Here is a 14,581-nt window from a genome sequence, read left to right on the forward strand (position 1 = left end):
GCAATGATGGTGCCAACTTGGGCCAGTGAAGCAACGTCCTCCACAACTAGACTGAAGAACAAAAGGACAGCAACTTGTCTGTTCCCCTTCCCTCAAGTCCCCAGAGCTAGTTCCCATCCCCCAATTCCCCAATAAAAATCTTAAAAAAAAATAAAAATAAAAAAGAAATGGAAGCTGCTCTTTTACTCTTTTTTTTCAAAAGCATTTCACAGTGATGGATATGATTAAGAGAAAGTAGGCATAGCACTTCCTCTCCCTCTGTTGTGGAATACAGCATCCCTTTCTTTGGGGGAGATACTCCTTTCATTTATGTTATATTCAAAATGGAGCTGTTACAGATCCTGCCTCCCTGGCCACCCAGCGATTGGCCCAAGGGAGAGTGTTTTGTCTAAATTCAGTTATTAACTTAGACACTGAGATTTTAAAACTTGGAAACAAAAAGAGCTAGTCTCAGCGTGGGAGCTCTCCACAGTTACATTCTCCTGTCATCTGGAAAAAACTGATTTGAAAGAAGAAAACTTAATGGAGCAGAAAGAAGATGCAAATGGGATCCATAAGGATTTGAAAACATTACAAGTCATGCCTGAGCCTCAGCTCATTGCTGGGTTCCTTAAGCGCAAACTTGCTCATAAGCTTCTTGGGTTTCTGAACTTAACTGGAAGTCCTGGTAAACATGATCGAGTCGGGGGCGTCAAGGTCTGTTTACTCTAGTTGAAAATAGGCCACATACCTGACACTCCAGGCTTCCTAGAAATCCACCGGGAGATCTGAATCATAGAAAAGAGAGACACCACTGTGAAGCAATATGGAAAATAAGTGTGACAGGCATTTAAGTTCAAAACAATCTAATTTGAGAACTACTTATTGGCCTTTATGAACACAAGGTATAAATGAGATCTTGCTTTTTTGGCTTATAGAATTTTAGTGTTTGAAGGGACGTTAGAGATGGTCAAATCTAGCGTCTGTGCAGATGGTTTTGTCTGAAGATAGAATTTTGTGGATTTAGTCCCATTCTAGGAAACAGGAGCAGACAGCAATTTAACTCAAATGGATCTACTTGGGTTTCATTACTCTTAAGATTCAAGAGACTATAGACTATAGCCTGGGTCTGGGTTTTTTTATTTATGGATCCTCACCATTATTGATTGTATTTTACTACTATCACCTTTATTTTGAATACACTTGTTGTATATAAGGGACAAAATTTAGAAATAGCAATATTTTTTACATAGAGCTAATAATTTTTTCTATCACAGATGTTATTTTCATTTTACAACTATCAGGTGGTACTTACTTATTAGCTACATTTCAGTTCCTAGAAAATTGTGTGAATAAAGTTATTAAAAGTAAAACTTTTAAGTGCACTGAATAACTTAGATTTTTTAGTAAAGGAGATCACTTGTTAACATTTCACAGTATAGTGTATTAGAAATATTCCTCAATGTTAACAAATACTTAACATCTGATACGACACAGTAGTGACACGTTTATCCTCTTCCTTGAGATCACTGAGAAAGAAATAGAATGAAAAATAGAATTAGTAGTTTAAAAAAGATTTAAGATAAAGAACATTCTCAAATAACCAATTTGTAATAAAAATACCTCCTAAACGCTTTGACATTTGGAATAAAATGAAGGACAGCCCGAGGTTTGACATGCCTCCCCCAACCTTGTCCCAGACGCGGATTTCTCTGAAGTGTCCCTCTGATCATCTTAGGCCCCAATCCTATGTAGCAGAGTGGCAGGACGTGTAGAAAGAAGCCACACTAAGCCCCTGTTTGAAGCCTGGAAACCAGGGAGAGGGAGACGGCCCCTAGGAAAGTCAAGACATGTGATGAGGGTATTTTAGGTAACATTCTGAATTAAAGCTGCAGTCACCTTCCTCCTCCCTGCACTAGTCAGCAAATTGCTGACACGCTTCAAATGTGAGTAATCAGGCACCATACATGCATCTTTATAGGTGCATGTGTTATATTCAATTGTAGAGTATTAAAAAAATGGCCCAGAGGGGCCGGCCGAGTGGCGCTATGGTTAAGAACTGGCTTGGGACACCAGAGGGTCCCAGTTCGGATCCCACATATGAGGGCCAATGACACTGCCCTCCACAGCTAAGATGCTGAACAACAGCTCAACCTGGAGCTGGGCTGCTGGGAGTCGCCGGCGACGGCGTAGGCTGCAGCCCCTGTGGCAGTAGGTTGCCATGGGCTACCGTATGTAGCCAGCAGCCAGCGTCAGCGGCTGTCCAGAAGCCGGCGACGGATCTGCCTCGCCCGGGAAGAGCGCAATGATGGTGCCAACTTGGGCCAGTGAAGCAACATCCTCCACAACTAGACTAAAGAACAAAAAATGACAGCAACTTATCTGTTCCCCTTCCCCCAATTCCCCAGCACTGTTCCCATCCCCTGAATTCCCCCAATAAAAAAAATTAAAAAAAAAAAAAATGGCCCTGAAACAAAGGCTTGATGCTGCAAATAGAAATCCCTGTGTCTCGGAGGAAATGGACAAGATATGTAACACCAAGACATTTGTTAGGTTAGGGAACTTGAGGATAAAGAATGAACACCGACCCAAAAATAAAATGAAAATTTAATTGACTAATCACACCATAAATCATAAGGAAATGTAATTAAAGCGGTACCACTAAAAGCAGGCCAGAAAAGATCATAGCTGTCGTTTTAACTGCTTCAAACTACTCAGCGCTTTAGAAAACGAGAATTCCCCGATTCATTTTATGAATCCAGCATAACTTGAAACCTGATGACTACAGACCAGCCTCACTTGTGATTTGGTATCAGGAGATTTTTGAGCCTTACTGCGTTATATGAAATGATGAGAAGAAAAATGATTGTGTTGACAGGGCAGGGCAGGGAAGGGCCGAGCATCTCCTTAACTGGGAATGTGCTGGAGAGGACTTGACAGCTTGGTACCACGGCCTTGATTCATGAGGACACCAACAGGCCTACCCACTACTGCACTTACACCATCCATGCAAATATCAACAGTGAAAAAATTAACTAACACCTTAGTATGAAAGTTTTGACCATGCGGACCAAATACTTTTAAAGCATGGCTAACCTAAAATAACCTCCTATGGTCCCTAGGATAATGCTCAGTGAATGTATCAATCAATGACAGAGGATGTAGCCTATCTCTTTTACCCTTTGTCTTTACCCTCTCCTATCTTTTCTTTTTTATTCAAGGATTCAAGTTGAAATAGCTTCTCAGGACTAACCACTAGCATGCCAACTGTTACAAAATAGTCATGCTTCCAGGGGCTTAGCATTATGCTCTTAAAATGCTTTATACATATTTATGATACTAGGCTTTAAGCAGTCTGTGTAATTACCGTGAGGTTTATAGTAAACTTACCTGTACTGTAAAAATAGGCTTCATATCAAATACTAAAACTAATGTTTGTATTGTGCTTACCATGTACCAAGTACTGTTGCAAGTAATCTCTGTTTAAATCTATCTATCTATCTATCTATCTATCTATCTATCTATCTATCTATCTATCAATCATCTACCTACCATCTACCATCTAAGTATCTCAGCCCTTCTATATAATAGGTACTATTATTTCTCACATATCAGGAAACAGGCTCAGAGGTTAAGCAACTTGGCCAAGGCCATTAAACTAATAAAGGGAGGAAAGAAACCCAGACAGGCTGGTTTTGAAGCCTGCGCTCTTGATCATATGCTGGCCCTACATAGATAATGTATAAGAAATAAGGAACCTGAATTGGGAAAGTCTTCTAAGTTCTTTTAGTCTCTGTAATCCCTTCTAGTATCTGAGGATCAAATGTTTCCATTGGTAAGGCAGTTAGACTAAATAATTTACAAAGTCCGTTTTCAGTGATTCCATACTTGGCTTAGATTTCTCTGTGTGACATGGTTGCACATAAGTTAAGATTTCAGGGAACATTCTTTGTTTCTTAGTATACATCTATTTGTAAACAAATGATTTTCATGGCTTTTCAGCAAAAACATATAACAAAAACCCCACTTGGCGTTCTTATAGACAATGGCCACTAGATGGCAGTCAAAGCTCAGCTGCTTTTGTGCATCGTGTGTCAACCACAAATAACGTGTGGAAGTTGCAAATAGAATCACGGAAGGCTCCAGCCCGTTGAATTCTCATTCTCCTGAGACACATGTTCCTAGCCCAGCCACTTCCCCACTTTCACTTGATTAATTGAAAGAGTCGAGGCCTTGGAATCTGGCTTTGAAAACTGCCTCTAAAAATTAGCAGCTGTGTGAACTTGGCAAATCAGTCAAATCTTGTGACCTTGTCTATAAGATCTAAAAAAAAAATTATGGCTACAATTTCAAACCTTTCTCATCCTGCTCAGAGAACAGAGAGAAAAGAGGCCATCCATGAGTGCTTCCTGTTTCGTTTTCCCTGGGAGAACAAGTGCGTCGCTACAGCAGCAACAAAACCAACTTGCTCTTGTCTGTCAGTCCTGTTGGGTGTGGATGCTGCGAAGGCTTCTTTGACCCCAAGATGCTGCCGTGGGTACTCCGCCCTCCCTCACACATGTGACTTGGCCATTGCCTGCCCTTGGCTCTCTGGGAGCGGCTTCCGTTTCTCCGTTTTGTCCTGCAATGTGTTCTTTTATTAACTAGGCCAAAGAGAACACGTTTCCTCTACGGTTGCTTAGGTAGCAAGCTCACACAAGAGTGAGCTTGTGCTGTGGGCTTCTTAGTGATGGAACAGCTCTCATTTTGCCACTCTGTCTCCCCATCCCTCCCCAAGAGCCTAGTATAATTTACATAGAGTTGAAGTCTGACATTACAGCCCAGAGCAAGTGGTCACTGCAGAGCTCAATGTGCAAATCCATTTTCAGCTCGAATCCTAAACAGAAGATCACTTTTCTCTCCAAAAGGAGGCGAAAGGGTCCACCTCATGGCGATGACGTAACTACAGGATCAGAGAAGCAGAGAAGAACGCTACCCAAGCAAGGACATGGTCACCTGAAAGCCTTAGACATCAGAACACGTGATGTAGGATGACAGAGTAAGACAACATCACACAGCTCTTTCCACTAACCAATAAAATAGCAGCCAAGCCACCTGCAGCGCACTTTGGGGAGAGGAACATCCTTCCATGGATATCAGTTGGTAAAGGCTCAGAGATCAGTTGTTTTGAGCAAGTGACAAAACTAATGATTATGTATGATTCTTAATGGTGATAAAGGTCCTGGAGTATAAGAAAACAGAGGACACAGAAAAATGTTCAGATGTACAAGGGACCACCTTATTCTCTTCAAGAGTATCACCCGTCCCATGGGGTGAGGGGAGGAAATGGAAAATGAAATAAAATGATGTATATGTATTTTGGTCCATTGCATATGTCAGTGTATGTCAAAGATGCTTTATGCCTATTGCTTTCATCTTGATCTAAAGCCCTTGTTCCCACTGATGGCAAGAAAAAAAAATCTGTCTTTCAAAGGCAATAATCTCATCTGACATAAATTAATATATATAATAACAATCAAAGTTCTTCTCTGGCTGTTTCTCCCCACTCGAGGGCTTTTGTTCTTATTGTGGCGTCTGTGGGGGAAATCAGAATCCTTTTGACAGAGGATTGGGGAGACCTCAGGTCTGTGTGCCGTCCCTTACGCGTTCATTGGCCCCGAGGGCAGTATCTTCACAGATCAGCTCCAGGCCTCCTGACCCATGTCCACTGAGGAGCTGCTGGTCCCGACGAGCTAGTTCTTCAAGGCATCACACTGACAATGCACTTGGTTCCCACCAAAACTATCACTAACGGATCTCTGAATGCACAGCCTCCCCATCCCATCCCGACTCTTACAACAGTTCTCGAAGCGTCCCCTAACTGACACATCCACAGATTTCGGGGTCTGGTTATGCCCGGGCAAGACAAGTGAGATCGTTCTCTAACACTTACCTGATTACACTCTTCCCTTTGCTTGGTTCAACGTGAAGGAGCGTGCCGGGTTCCTCACGAGGCCTCTCCAGGAAGTTGAAACCCCTCGCTATGACATGTCCTGGAAGAGGCATTAGTCCGTTGTTCCTGGAGCTCCCGAAACATGGCTGTGTGTTGGTGAGTCCCTTGCTACCCTTTGCCCTTTTCCTCCGCAGCTAAGTACTGACCTGAGGAGATATTATCTCATCTGTTGCCCTGCTCTCTTGTCCGGGGTTCCTCCTTGTCCCAGGACTGGAAGGTCTCTGTATTCATTTTCTACTGGTGCTGTAATCACCACAAACTTAGTTGTGTGAAACAATAAAAAATGTATTATCTCACATGCTGGACATCAGAAGTCTGATATGGTCTCACTGGGCTCAATCCAAGACTTGGCAGGGCAATTTCCTTTCTGGAGGCCCCAGGGGACAAATCATGTCTTTGCCTTTTCCAATTTCTAGAGGCTGCCCGCGTTTCTTGGCTCAAAGCTCCCTTTCTCTGTCTTCAAAGCCAGCAAGGATGGGCTGTGTCCTTCTCACACTGCACCCCGCCCCCTTCTCATGCAGTCACATTGCTCTCTGACTGTCTCTTCTGCCTCATTTCACTTTTATTTTTCATGCATGTTTGGTTTGACTGGGGGCATTCAGGGGCTGGCCACCATGGTCTCCTTGATTTACTCCAGGAGGGGCACAAATCTGGTGAAGACTCCCAGCATACTGGGTCAGCCATATGGAATATGGCCCCACGATGTGATTCCTTAAAGCACACCATTGCAGATCAGCGGCCCCCCGAGGCATCCACGCAGGTGTCCTTGCCACCCGTCAAGTATCCAGCACACAGCATGATGTCTGTCACCTTCTGGGTGTGGGCTTTGGCACACACATCACTGGGTACGAATTCAAAGTCCACACAGTGGAGCTTATCTGGGAACAGCAAATGGATGTGGTTCGATGCTACCCAGCCAGGGGCATAGCAGGTGCTCCTCAGTTGGGGTTCACGGCTGGGCAGGTCCAGGCCCTTCACAGCGTCTGTTGTCTGTGCGGGCTCTGCCAGGCAGAGCAACATGAGGTTGTAGGTGTAGTCTTCTTCTGGATGGGTGGAGTTCTTCAGGAGGCTCAGGTTGAATTGAGGGTGTGGGAAGCTCTTACTGACATGAACGAACCGTTTTGTGTCTTCATTCTCAAACAGGTTGTGGCGCCCCAGCTGGAGCTGGTAAGTACCGGGGACAGAGAGGGACCAAGGGAATGAGGAGAGAGGACGGGCAAGGGGAAAAGGGCAAGCACAGCATGGGGGCAGTTCCTAAAAGAGACAGAAACAAAGAAAAACACCTGAGCCTGAAAGCTTTAGACGCATGGATAAATACAGACAGCGAGAAAACAAAAGAATGTGACAGTGGGAAAGGCAGATCCAGAGACAATGAAAAAGTGAGTGAAAAACCACTTCATGGGTGGGCTAGAGGCTTGATCACTGCACTGTACACCTGAAGCTGATGTTGTATAATATTGTATGTCAACTATAATTGAATATCTATATAGTCACGGGATGTGGAGTATAGTGTGGGAGTGGAGTCAAGGGAATTTTAAGAGATAAGTATGATATGGGGGGGAGTGAGGTGGCAGATTGGGGGGGGCTGTCACTTTGAGGGATAAAAAGTATATTGCACTGTGTTGTACACCTGAAACTAATTTTAAAAAATGTTTATTTCACACTAAAAAATATATAAATTACTGAAAAAAATTAAAAAGATGCACAGAATGAGAAATGCAGAGGGGAGACCAGAGAGCTAGAGGGAGCAGAAAGAAGGCAAGAGGAGAAGAAAAGACAGTGAGAAACAGACACATGGAAGAAAGAGAAGTGAAAAAACAGAACAAGAAAGGAGAGTGAGAAATAGACAAAGTGGGAAAGTGATGGAGGAAGTAAAGAGCGAGAATGAGAAACAGAGGCAGAGGAGGCCAGGGGGTGACAGTGTGTGAGAGAGAAAAGGGAGGGAGGACCCTCCTTTTTGAACTTCTCAGAACCCTTGTGAAAAGAACCCACCCCGATAATTCAGGCTAATCTCCCCATTTCAAGGTCTTAATCTAATAACATCTGAAAAATCCCCTTTTGCCATGTAAGGGAACAGATTCACATGGACATCTATGTGGGCGTCTATATGGGGGAGGGAGGCGGTTATTCTGCCCACCACAGGCTCTCTGCTTCCCGTCAGACTGCAATGGTTGTGTATCCTAGTCTTCGTTTCCCTGTGCTATGGTATTAACCTTCCCTTCTTTTTATTCTTCTTAAAAGATTTTTGTTAAAAATATAGCTAACATACAATATTATATGAGTTTCAGGGTTACACCGTACGTTCTCACCATTTATAGACCTAAAGAAGTGATCACTGTGATAAGTCCAGCAACCATCTGACACCACACTATGCTATCCCAATATTTTTCACTATATTCCCTATGCTGTCCATTCCATCCCCATGACTTATTTGTTTTATACCTGGAAATCTGGACCTCTTATTACCCTTCACCTTTCTCCCCTTTTAAAATTTATAAATTACAGTTGACATTCAATATTATTTTATATTAATTTCAGGTGTACAGCATAGTGGTTAGACATTCATATGATTTAAGAAATGATCCCCCTGAATAATTTAGTACCCATTTAGCACTATACATAGTTATTACCATATCATTGACTATATTCCTTATGCTTTATTTTACATCCCCATGACTATTTTGTCACTGCCAATTTGTGTTTCATAATCCAATCACCTTTTTTAGCCTGCCCCCCAAACCCTCTCATCTATCACCCCAATAAATCTAGTACCCGACTAACACCAATCATAGTTATTAAAATACTATTGATTACATTCAGTCAATATCCTATGCTATACCCTACACCCCCATAACTACTTTGTAACAACAGATTTACTTCTTAATCTCTTCACCTTCTTTCACCCACACCCCCAACTTCCCTCCCATCTGGCAATCATCAAAATGTTTTCTGTATCTATGAGTTTGTTTCTGTTTTGTTTGTTAATTTTGTTCTTAGTTTCCACATATAAGTGAAATCACATTGCATCTGTCTCTCTCTGATTGACATAACTCCACTCAGCACAATACCTTCCAGGTCCATCCATGCCGCTGCAGATGGCAAGAACCCGTTCCCTTCCACGACTGAGCTATATTCCATTACGTATATGTGCCACCTCCTCTTTATCCATTCTTCCATCGACAGACTCCCAGGCTGCCTCCACATCTTGGCCATTGTAAACAATGCTGCAATGAACATATGGATGCATATGTCCCCTCAAGGTAGGATTTTAGGTTTCTTCAGATAAACACCCTGAAGTGGGATTACTGGCTCCTGCTGCCACCTGCCAGCTCCCTTAAGGTTCAGCCGCTGATGAAGCCTCGTGAAGTATGTGAGTTGGTTGAGGCAGGGTCTCAGGGAGTCGCTAGAGTGGGAAGAGCTGTGATCATCAGGTTAACGTAGACCCTGGTTTGGTGCCAGTGCTGAGCCTGGAGCTCTTCAGGTTGATTGTTCTATAATTTAGTTGTGATTTTAATGTGTTCACAGGAGGACACAGGCGCAGTGTTTGTCTGCTCTGTACTGCACTAGACAAATCCTTTGTAATCATCATAATCCCCTGAGGTAAAAGGAGAAGAGAAGAGAACGAAACAAATAACAATTTGCATATTGTTTCGTATGCAGTCGATAGCTGGACTGGCTGGACAGTACATTTCTAGAGACCTCCAGTAGGCCCCCAGTAGAACCCCAAGACTTTGATGCACCAAATGGGTAATTCTAGGCAAGTAGAAACTTTCATAGTATTATCAGTTTTGAAAAATTTTTTTAAACTTTATGTTGTCTGGTATGACCACCGCTGCAGTTGTGGGCAAATGGTGGGAAGACTGTAGACTGAGAAGTGGCAGGGCTGGCAGGGGAGCTCGGGGGACCCAACCACCGCTGAGGTGTGGGCTGCTGCTCTGGGGCAGCTTCTTGAGACTCACTTGCTTTGCCGTTGTCTTTTGGTTCCCTCAAGTGCAGTGGTGTTTTCCTAAGCTCTTCTTTTCCCTCCTGCCCCTTTCCTCCCTGTGGCGTATTGAGGGTTGGCAGGGCTTCCTGTAGGCTTTGTGATTTTTAGTGGGCTCTTGGCAGCTGCCTGCTTTGAAGCTGCAGGCTGAGATTTTTGGTGACAGTTTCCTACTATTGCTCACCAGCCCTTGCAGCAGATGTGTAAGCCTGTAATTCCCTAGATTAAAACCCTTCATACTTGGAATACAGAGAGTTGCTTCTCCTTTAAGAACTGAATTCTAACTGATGAAGGTTTTTGTTTTGTTTTGCACTTTTTTATTTTAAAAATATTTTCATTGTAAAAACTTGGGAAATATCAGAGTATAACCAGAGAGGAGATTACAACTACAAACATCTTAATTTTTTTTTAATTTGTTCATGTGTGTATATATATTAGATATTTCATCACTGGACACTTTATTAATTTCTTTCACATCATTATATAGTTCTCAAAACATGAATGTACATGCTGTATAATATTCCATTTCATGGTTATACTACAATATATTTAATCAAGTTTGTTATTGGTGGGTTGTTGGACATTTACATGGATTTCAGGGTTTTTTTTCCTATTATAAATAACAAGCGTTCTTATAATAAGCGTTCTTTTACATGAATATTTGGGCCAATCTCTTATATCCTTAAGATGAAGATCTAGAAGTGGCATTACCTCCTGAATGAATGGTATGAATGATTTTTTTTTTCTCTTAATTTTTTTTTTGTTTAGAAATTTTATTGGAAAACAGTATGTTTTTCCAGGACCCATCAGCTCCAAGTCAAATAGTTATTTGAATCCAGTTGTGGAGGGCTCAACTCAGCTCCAAGTCCAGTCGCCATTTTCAATCTAGTAGTGGGGGGCACAGCTAACCAACTGAGCCACCCAGCCACTGCAAGGTATGAACACTTTTAATACTTTTGATACATGTGGTCAAAGTCCTCTAAAGAAGTTATACCAATTTATACTCCCCACATTTCTCTTAACAAGGCTTATATTAGCCAGCGTGGGCTATGAGTACACTGACGCTACGTACCAGATTACCCTGGACAATTGGTTTACCCTGGGTGATATATTCTGTGATAGCTCTAGCTATAAAGGACGTTAATACAAATCCATAGTGAGACAGGGAGAAGAAGGTGAGATTCAAAGCCACTTTAATAAGCATTTAATGCCCTGCTTTACTCAAAATCCCTTCTGAACTGAACATTGTCTCGGATTAAGCTTTTCCATCTCACCTTGACTTTTTCTCTTATTTGGATGCATTCTTTATCATGAGACATTGGGTTCCTACAGCTAATAGTCTGCTAGAAATCCTTCCTCACTGTTTTTTTTTGACCTGTCTGATGACAGATGAGATTCACAAGCTGGTAAATAGCACTTTCATGCCTGCTGTTCAAAGCACATCCCAGTGTGATCTGTACCTACTTCTCCACTTTTTTCTTCTGTTACACTCATCTGCTACAAGGCATACATGTTCTGAGCTACACTCTAGCAATAATATTAGTGGTGCAAGAAGCAGTGGTAGTAATGGTAGTAACGGAAGTAGTAGGAATTGTAATAAAGGTAGCTAAAGATTGGGGCAGCCAGTTAGCTCAGGTGGTTAGAGCACAGGCTCCTAATGCCAAGGTTGCCGGTTCGATCCCCACATGGGCCGCAGAGCTGTGCCCTCCACAACTAGATTGAAGACAATTACTTGACTTGGAGCAGCTGATGGGTCCTGGAAAAACACACTGTTTCCCAATAAAATTTTTGAAAAAAAAAAAGAGATAGCTGAAGATTTATGATGTGCCAGGCTCTATTCTAAATGATTTTAATGGATTAACTCAAATAATCTTATGAGTCAGGTAATAGAAAATCCTGTATTTGGATATGCATGTAAAAAAAATCTCAGTACAGTGTTATTTTTTTCTCATAATATCATAAATCAGGAGGTAGTCAGCCCAGAACTTGTGTAACTGCTCAAGGAAAGTACAAAGAGCCACATCTTCTCCTCTATCCCTTGTCTGCCATCCTTAGCACATGACTTTCATTCTTACTTTCACAAAATAGGTAGTCATGCACCGCATAATGATGTTTCAGTCAGCAAGAGACGGCATATACAACGGTGGTCCCATGAGCTTACAATGGAGCTGAAAAATTACCATGCTATTCCTAATGATGCTGTAGCTGTTGTAACATTGAAGCACAACACATTACTCACATGCTTGTGGTGATGCTGGTGTAAACAAACCGACTGCACTGCCAGTCATATAAAAGTCTAGCACATGCAATTACAGTAGGAGGCTACACCACCTTGGTTTGTGAAGTGCAGTCTCTGATGTTTGACCAACGATGAAATCACCGAATGATGCATTTCTCAGAACGTATTCCTGTAATTAAGTGGCACATGACAGTATTGCATCTGAATCCCAGGTAGGAAAAGGGAAAAGGGTGAGCAGGCTAAAGGCACATGCCTGTTAAGTCTGTTCCTCCCCACCCCACTTTCTTTTAATGGGGAAAACAGCGACTTTTTCAAAAACCTCAGCCAGGGACTTCAATTACCATCTCATTACCAGAACCTGGTCATATCCCCAGCTCTAGTTGCAAAGGTCTGTAGGAAGGTACATATTTTAATAGGGCATGTTGCAACTCTGCAAAAACACCAGGACTTGTTAATAAGGAAAAGGAGAGAATAAATACAAGGTGGACAAATAGCCACATCCCCCTTTACAGATGAGCACATTGAGGAAAGGAGAGGTTAATTAATTTGCCAGGTTCGTTCAGCTGGTAATTGATGGGATAGGCATAAACGTGTCTTTTCAAAAATCAAGTCCTGGTGTAGTGAGTCTTTATGCTTTGAGAAGCTCCACCCCGCCCCCCACCCCCAACAGTTTTTTTGACTCAGAAAATGCATGCATGCACATATACACACAATTTTGAGACAGTTTTAATGATTTTATGTGCCTCTACAGCTTGTTAATGGATACCATTTTTGGACCCCTTAGGCGCGCCGATGGCATTAAATTGAATTAATCAGACCTAAACCTCTTCTCTTGTAAAAGAAAGTTTTGCAAGATAGGATCTACAGACAATGTAAGGGGCAAAGGAAAGGTTTCATTTCAGTACTTTTATTCACTGCTGAGTAGTTTTTGCTACTGCTGAACTAGGAGATAAGGGTTGAGATTCGGATTCTAACCTGACCTCGTGTTCCCTATCTCAGGGAGCTTGGCTAGAATTCTTCACATTTTTGGATCTGTTTCTGCAACTGAAAAATTAGGAACTTGAATTTTAAGAGCTGTTCTAGCTCTAATATTCTACATATACATTAGAAAGGTAGTGAGTTTAGTGCTACCCCTTCTTGCCCCCAAGACCACCTATGTGAATAGTTGATTGTATCTCCTCTTTAGAGTGTTAATATTGTTTAATCTTAGAAAAGCCTTCTGTAGTCAACCAGTCAACAGTGTCTACTTACGAGCCCACCAACTCCTGTAAAGGCAGGAAAGCAGGTGCTCTGAGAGGCCTTCGCCTTAGACTGAAACCTGCAGGGCCTCAAGCCAGAACAGCAGCGTCCACACTGAATAAAGGTATGGGGAGGTGCATCTGAGAGTGAAAGAGAATTGGCACGGTCAGTAAATATTAAACAACACAGGAAATCAGCTGAAAGGGCCAGTCCTTTAAAAAAGAAAGCAAGGGGGGGATTGAGGTGAATCGGTGAATACAATGAAAAGGAAATGCATTACCCCTGGGAGTAATTCACCATCACAGTCCCTTTCAGCAACCAGACTCATTTTTTTTATTAGTTTCAAGTATGCAAAGCAACATAGTAGTTAGACATTTACACCCCTCACAAAGGGATAACCCCTCTCCCCCAAGCTATTACCCCTCTGATAACTTATATAACTGTTACAATATCATTGACTCTATTCCCTAGGCTATAGTCCACCTCCTGTGAATATATATTTATATATATTTAATTTTTTATATGTTTTAAATATATATTATTATATTATATAAATTTATAAATTATATAAATATGTTATATTATATAAATATATTGTATAAATATATTTCATATGATATAAATATATTAATATATTTCATATTTATATATAAATATACTATACAAATATACATTATATGATATAAATATATTAATATATAAATATATATTAAATATATGAATATCCTTAATATTTACATATTTAATTATAGTTGACATTCAATATTATTCTACTTCAACCTCAGTTGTACAGCGCATTGGTCAGGCATCTACACAGTCTATGAAGTGATCGCCTTGATAAGTTCAGAAAGTTAGCCAGTTGGCTAATTTTCTGGTTGATAATAACTGTGAGAGAAATATAATAATATCCCCTGCTGATCAAATGTGAGCCTAAAAGCCTATTTAGTGATGAAGATGGGAAATGAGGTTATTGACTTCTTAGACAATGGAGCTGAGGAAAGGTGAGGAGTGGGCCAAGAAGAGGGGATGTAAGTTAAAATTATGAGGGTGAGCTTTAGAACTTGACAAATAAGTTTTCCTGAATGCTGAGAATTCAAACCTGTGTTAAACGATACTGGAACCTAGCATCCTTTCCTGTCCCCATGTGAAA

At 41.5% G+C, this 14,581-nt stretch overlaps 1 pseudogene; it reads right to left on the bottom strand.

The window, feature by feature from the left end:
* Window positions 1-6,569: 6,569 nt before the first annotated feature.
* On the bottom strand, window positions 6,570-8,849 carry LOC109396016 (kallikrein-1-like; annotated as a pseudogene).
* Window positions 8,850-14,581: the final 5,732 nt, after the last annotated feature.

This window comes from Hipposideros armiger, unplaced genomic scaffold (assembly GCF_001890085.2).
Source record: "Hipposideros armiger isolate ML-2016 unplaced genomic scaffold, ASM189008v1 scaffold_499, whole genome shotgun sequence".
In the NCBI taxonomy this organism is placed as follows: Eukaryota; Metazoa; Chordata; class Mammalia; order Chiroptera; family Hipposideridae; genus Hipposideros; species Hipposideros armiger.